The sequence below is a fragment of the Scaptodrosophila lebanonensis genome, unplaced genomic scaffold, assembly GCF_003285725.1.
Source record: "Scaptodrosophila lebanonensis strain 11010-0011.00,11010-0021.00 unplaced genomic scaffold, SlebRS2 tig00000080-arrow-pilon, whole genome shotgun sequence".
Taxonomy (NCBI): domain Eukaryota; kingdom Metazoa; phylum Arthropoda; class Insecta; order Diptera; family Drosophilidae; genus Scaptodrosophila; species Scaptodrosophila lebanonensis.
Window position 1 is genome coordinate 5,799,765 of NW_022060561.1, and position 7,668 is coordinate 5,807,432.

Sequence of the window (7,668 nt, forward strand, 5' to 3'; positions counted from 1 at the left end):
CGGACATGTCTTTACGGACTGTCTCCTTAACTAGGTCTCATTAGAATATCCTACTATTAGAATATTTTTGCAAAAAGAAATTATGTATGGAACACAATATTTCCCAGATGGCCACTTTTTAATCTCTCTTTAAAAGATCTCCTTAACTAGGTCTCCTTAGAATATCTTACTGTGAGAAAAGTTTTGCAAATAGAAATTGTTCGCGTAAGAGGAGTGCGTACTGTCCGTCGGTCGTCGGCTGCCGACTTTGAATTCACCACACCGGCGACCGCCTAGCAGAGGCTTAGAATAAGTTTAGATTAGGCTTAGTTTTTAGTATTCGCATTGTATCGCAAGTGTGAAGTCAGCGCATGCGCGCCCCCAAATCGATTTAAGTTAATCTGTGAAGTTTTAATTGAAACAATAAACGACACCATCACCACATCAACTCGTCCTCTGCATTTGGTACTACACAGCGTCCACCCCACTACATTTTCATTGGTCCTTCGAGCCGGATATTGTCTGCTGCACCTCCAACCTTCATCCTCGTCTTGTGCTGCTTTGAAGTCCTCCCAGCTAGCATCGGTGGATTCAAGTGTTAAGTACCATCTGTAAATTATCCATTTACTATTGCTAAACCGCACTGTCCAAGTGCGTTCCGAAAAAAAAGCAATTTACAAGTGCAAGTGCCAGTGCAATCAAAAGAAAGGAAAAATTGTAGCGGCTTATATGTAGCTTATGTACATATCTTACATCAAGTATACATATGTACATATAGATATATAAGTCGCCATACTGTTTTTCCCGCCTTTGAGAGAGAGACTCCTGCGAACTTCGAATTTCCAATTCAAACTCGGCCGTGTTGTAAGGTCCAAAGGTCTTAAGTGTCAAACGTGTATAAGCGAACATATTGTGTTGTGCCTCAAACCCAACTGTGCCAACATATGAGTGTTAATAAGTGCACAATTCACATAGGCATTTATTAATATTCAATTCCACACATAATTGGCCTATACACGCTTAAGTTAAGACACTACACACGGAGCGCCCATTATTATTTATATTTCTCTCTTTCATTTATCCAACCCGCGCACTGCACTTGTACAATTTCCGCCAAATAAACCAACTTATTTATTTACCTCCGCATTATTATATTGCATATAAGTTTTTTCCCAAATCTTTAGCAACATTATTATTCACATCAGCAACATACATACATACATATATGTACATACATATTTTTTGGGCTTTTGTCGTTTGTCTTGTTTGCTAAACTTTCCAGCGCTTAAGATAAGCCGGCTCCTCGGCTCATCAATATTTTCACCACGCCTTCGCTCTTCGGCCGTTATTAGCGCTCTCTGGCGCTCACACCCACACACATACCCACACAAAAACGTCTCGCTGCAGCAGTGCATTGGCAGCGTCAGTTTGAGCGCAGCTGAAACAATAAGCGTGTAGACTGACCGCCAGCTGTTCCTCTCCGCAGCGTTTATGCATGCGCATACCCTATACGGACCGGGTGTTGCGATTTTTATGTATGCTCCTGCCCTTGCAATTTTTTTGAAAAAAATATTTTTTCGTTTTTGTGAATTCCTCATCTAATTGCGTTCTGTGGCCCACATATACATATATTTGGACATCATCGTTGGATTTCTTCGGCACTTGGGCAAAATTTATATTTTATTAAATTTAATTTTTCCTCCAAATTAATTGGTCGTGTGCAAATTATCCATAATTTGTACAAGCGTTTATTTTGGGTCCAATACCAACCGCGGCGTTGATTGAAATATATTTTCCTCGTTTTTTTTGCCCGCGCAAAATATTTACATATTTTTTTTTGTCCTTTCGCAATCCGAAATATTGGAGCCGTATAAATATTTTTTTTTTATTTTTTAAAAAAAATTTACGAAAGCAATCCGAGGCTTTCCGTTCGTAGCGCCGCCCAACATAGTCAGTCCAAGTCCGTTTTTCAACGTTTACTATGCCAGCAGGGGATCAGGCTAAGGCTTCAGAGCAAAAGAACATAGCCGATACACCTTCCACGCCAGCGCTAGCTACTTTAAGCGTTCCATCCGCCTCAACATCAAGGGCCAGTCCCACTCAGCCGCTCGCATCAAGCGCGAATTCCAAGGCTTCTGTTTCCGAAGCCAAGACTGCTCCTACTGAGAAAAAAAGGACAAGGTCCGTGTCTCAGGAGTCTAGATCGACCAGCCAAATGTCGCTCAACACCTTCCTCCTCGTGAGCGACAGATTAAGCGCTTTCGAGGCTACGATGTCCGCCGCCTCAATATGCGAGTCATCCCTGTATATCCTCAATACTCGCCGAGACCAAGTCAAGTCGTTATGGGCACAAGTAGAACAGGAGTGTGATCAATGCACAAGATCACTAAGTGCGTTGGCCACTGAAGAGAGCAGGCATGATCTTGCAGTAGTCCTGAAGAAGTACGAGCACTGCTATCTGATATATGAAAGGTGTACCGCCAAGCTCAGCGAGAGCATTGACAGCCTTTCTGCCGCCAGTAAGCCACCTAGCCAGCCCTTGCTGTCACCTCATCTTGCGACCAGCAACAGAGGCTGCTCACTCCCTCCGGTCGACATTGAAGTTTTCAGTGGCGATCCTTTACGGTGGCCTACTTTCCGTGATTTGTTCACTGCGGTTTTTATTAGTAATCCGAGGCTCACTCCCATTGAGAAACTCTTCCATCTCAATGCCAAAACTGCTGGAGAAGCAAAATCCATTGTTGCTAAGTCCCCGCTCACACATGACGGCTTTGAGTCCGCTTGGGAGAATTTAAAAGAGCATTTTGAGAATAAAAGATTGTTGGTTAATAGCCAGCTCAACCTTTTGTTCGGCCTTTCCACAATCGGCCAAGAGTCTGGAGCAGCTGTCAAAGCCCTTCAAAGCACCATTCAAGGGTGTCCTACTGCTCTGGAACATTCCAAGGTAAAAACCGAAAACTGGGACCCTATTTTGTGTTTTTTCTGCGAGCGCAAGCTTCCCAAGGTCACCCGAGGCCTGTGGGAGCAATCCTTAAAAAGTAAAACGGAAATTCCAAAATGGGCGGATCTCAACACGTTTTTGGTTGAACGCTACCGTACCCTTGAGGCAATGGACGACGAGAGGTCGGCGTCTAGTTTTCAGGACCAAAGCCATTCCAAGCCTCAGAGAAGGGACGGGCCGCCTAAGAAACTCAATTCATTCGAGGCAAAGATTAGCGTGAAACCACCTCCATCCACCAAGGCCAAGCCACAGGCATGCAACATATGTTCCAAGGAGAACCATGCCATCCGAATGTGCCCTCGTTTTCTGGCAATGTCCATCACAGACCGGATTGCCTGCATCAAGCAGAACAAACTGTGTCTAAATTGTTTTGCGAGAGGACATCAACTACGAGAGTGTAGTAGTGCGCACACCTGTTTTACGTGTAAGGGACGGCATCACACTCTACTTCATCGTGCCTCCCCTTCGTCTGTTGTGGCATCCAGTGTTCCTCCGGCTGCTCAGTCCTCCACGCCACAAATACAGTCCACATCCGATAGCGAAGCAAGGGTTCATACTTATTTTGTTGCCAGTTCCCAAAATGTCCTGCTGGGCACCGCCTTAGTTGACATTGGTCATTTGGGTACAAATTATACAGCGCGAGCCCTGATCGATTCCGGATCAGAGGCCACATTTATTTCCGAGCGACTTTTTAATCGTCTACAGCTTCCATTCCAATCGGTGCAAGCCCAAGTTTCGGGCCTTAACCAAGCTGTATCCGCCCAAGCGCACAAGCTCTGCCATTTTACGCTCGCATCGCCAACTAAACCAAGGTTGCACGTCGAGACCTCAGCCTTCGTAATTCCGCAATTGGCAGGAAATCTTCCCTCGTACACCATTCCTCAAGATCGCTTGAGGGACCTGCCAAATGTTCAGCTGGCTGACCCCATGTTCCACAGAAGCTCGCAGATTGACGTGCTGATTGGCGCTGATATCCTCCCATCGATTCTTTTAGGCGGCTTCCAGAAGAATATTTGTGGCACTCTCCTTGGGCAAGAATCGATTTTCGGCTGGATCCTAAGTGGTCCAGTGACCCAGAGCCCCGTGCAGTCTCTCGCTTCGTTTTCCACTCACGTGGCGGTGAGCCATGACGGCACGTTAGAAAATCTTCTCACCAAATTTTGGGAGGTGGAGGATCTTCCAGGCAGAGTGATGAAGGAATCTGATGCCGTATGCGAACAAAATTTTGTCCGTACTACACGAAGAGAAGAGAGCGGCAGGTATGTGGTCACCTTACCATTCAAGGATCCTGATCACATTGATCTGGGGCACTCCCGATCCATTGCTCTGGCTCAATTCCTGAAAAACGAGTTTCGGTTGAAGAAGAACGTCTCTCAGAAAGAGCAGTATGACTCAGTGGTACAAGAATACCTTGATCTGGGTCATATGCGACAAGTCGCTCCCGATACCGCATCCGCCAATTTCTATCTGCCTCACCATGCCGTGCTCAAGCCTGACAGTACTACTACCAAGGTTCGGGTAGTTTTCAACGGCTCAAACCCTTCTTCTAACGGCAAGAGCCTAAATGATGTCCTCCATTCAGGTCCGGTTTTACAATCCGATCTCACCATGCAAATTTTGAAATGGCGTTTTTTCAAGTATGTGTTTAGCTCCGACATCACGAAGATGTATCGCCAGATTCTTGTAGATCCCAAACACACGCCGTTTCAAAGAATTCTTTTCCGCAACCAAGATGGTGATCTTTGTGACTACGAATTGAGCACAGTCACCTTTGGTATAAATTGCGCCCCTTTTTTGGCCATTCGAGTCTTACAGCAACTTGCCAAAGACATCCACACACAATATCCGCTAGCGAGCCAAGTGATCTCCAACTTTATGTACGTGGATGACGTACTAGCGGGGGCACATACAATCCGCAGCGCGGTGGCGACCATTAATGAGCTGCGGGAAGCTCTGGGCACCGCTGGCTTTCCTTTAAGAAAGTGGACGTCCAACAATCGGGAGTTGCTACGAGATGTGCCTCGTGAGCACATGCTGTGCGTTGATTTTCTGGATCTCGAAGATGCCAGCACAGCAAAAACCTTAGGAGTCCGTTGGAAAGCCACAACAGATGAATTCTTCTTTGTAGTTCCCAAGGTTGAACTACAATCCTCCTATACAAAGCGCGAGGTCCTTTCTCATGTCGCTAAGCTATTCGATCCAGCGGGCTGGCTGGCTCCCTTTATCCTGCGCTCGAAGATGTTCATGCAAGAGCTTTGGCTGAGCGAGATCGGGTGGGATGACCCGTTGCCTCCTCAGTTGCATCGTCAATGGAACGAGCTCCTGCAGGAGTACCCCCAAATTAACCACATCCGCGTACCGAGATGGCTTAATTATGAGCCCCAAGCATCCTTCCAGTTCCATGGTTTCTGTGACGCCTCCCAACGCGCGTATGGAGCCGCGCTTTACGTCCGGGTTCAATTCGGCAACGATGTGCGAGTGCATCTCCTCACAGCCAAGACGAGAGTGGCTCCGGTTAAGACCGTGTCCTTGCCACGGCTGGAACTGTGCGGTGCTGTCCTTTTGGCTGATATGGCTGCTGCCGTCCTGCCGAATCTCCCCCTTAGCAGCTACGACACTTTCTTTTGGACGGATTCGACGATTGTGCTGGCCTGGCTCAGCAAGCCAGCTTGCACTTGGACGACCTTCGTCGCCAATCGAATTGCAAGGATTGCTTCCGCCGCAGAGAAGTGGTCACACGTGCGATCCGAGCACAATCCGGCGGATTTGGCAAGCCGCGGTACGTCTCCGCAGGACTTGTGGTCAAATACCTTATGGTGGCATGGCCCTGATTGGCTCAAGTACCCTCATGCAGAATGGCCCCGTTTGGGTCTCCCGATGCTTGACACCGACATGGAGAAGCGCACCATTAGAAGCCATTTTGCGCAAGTGCCACCAGCTGCAGACTTCCTCGAACGTTTTTCTGACTTCGGCAGAGCTCTTCGGGTCACAGCGTACGTTCTTCGTTTGAGCCCACGATGCCGGAAGGCACGTCCCCAACGGCTCCGCGAGCTTAGCAGCACTGAGCTGGTCGAAGCTCAACGGGCCCTCATCATATGCACTCAGCGAAGGGAGTATCCGAAAGATTTCCAATCCTTGGAGAAAAGGCAACCGGTGTCCTCGTCAAGCTCAGTCCATAATTTGAATCCCTTCTTGGATGAACACGGGATCATGAGATCGTGTGGTCGATTGGTGGCCTCTCGGACATTGAGCTATGATGAACGCCACCCTATTGTGCTCCCCTACAGTTGTTGCTTTTCTCGTCTCCTGGTCTTGTTCACTCATCGGCTTTCTCTACATGGAGGAAACCAACTCACAATTAACCTCGTCCGATCTAGGTATTGGATCCCGAGGCTGCGGGTCCTGGTCAAGTCTATTATCAACTCGTGCAAGGTGTGCCTTATCCACAAAAAGAAGCTCCAGACACAGTTGATGGGAGAGCTACCAGTACCACGGAGCACTTTCTCTCCGCCATTCACCCACACTGGTATTGATTATGCCGGCCCCTTCGAAATTAAAAACTACACTGGCCGTGCCTGCCTCATAACGAAGGGATACGTCTGCGTATTCGTTTGCTTCAGCACAAAAGCAATCCATTTAGAGGCGACTTCCGATTTGACGACCGAAAAGTTCCTGGCAGCCTTTGCACGTTTCGCGGCTCGACGGCGATGTCCAACGCAAATCCAGTCTGACAACGGCACGACCTTTGTCGGAGCGGCAAAAGCGTTGGATCGTGATCTCCTTGAGGCGACACGAGCTTGCATAACTGCATCCTATCCTCAACAGATCCTCTCCTGGCATTTCATTCCACCCGGTGCTCCCCATATGGGTGGTTTGTGGGAGGCCGGTGTCAAGAGTTTCAAAGCTCTGTTCTACAAACACACTTCCGGTGTTAAATACACATTCGAGGAGATGTCCACGCTGCTCTGCAAGATTGAGGCGTGCCTTAATTCACGCCCAATCTCTCCGATGTCCGAGAACTCCAGTGACCTGCTGGCTCTTACTCCAGGTCATTTCCTGACCGGTGGCCCCCTTCTCTCCTTGGCAGAGCCAGAAATCCAAGAAGACGCAGTCTCCATTGTCAACCGTTGGCGTCGTCTCAAGGCCTTAAACCAACAGTTTTGTTTTCGTTGGAAAGACGAGTACCTGAAGGAGCTCCATAAGCGCAGCAAGTGGCAACAGCCCGCGCGGAATCTCCAATCAGGTGACATGGTGGTCATAAAGGAAGATAACATTCCTCCCAATGAATGGCGCCTGGGCCGTGTTCAAGACACATTTCCTGGCTCGGATGGCAGAGTCCGTGTAGTCGAAGTTCGGACTGCACGAGGCACCATCAAAAGGCCCATCGTTAAATTAGTCTTCCTTCCGTTCGAGGACAGCTCCACTGTCCAATGACTAACATTCCCAACGTCCGTTTCCATGCATAATTTTTTAATGTTTTTCCTCGCTTTTTCGTGCAGCTCTTTTCCCACAACCATGGCACCTCACAAGAACCGGTCGCACGGGAGCAAGCGTCGCATGGGAGTGGATTCGTTCCGCTGCAGAGTCTGTCGGGGAGTCCATCCCCTCCGCAAGTGTCAGCGGTTCCTGCGGCTTAATGCGGAAAAGCGGCTTAGGGCAGTGCTCATTAATCAGTACTGCCCCAACTG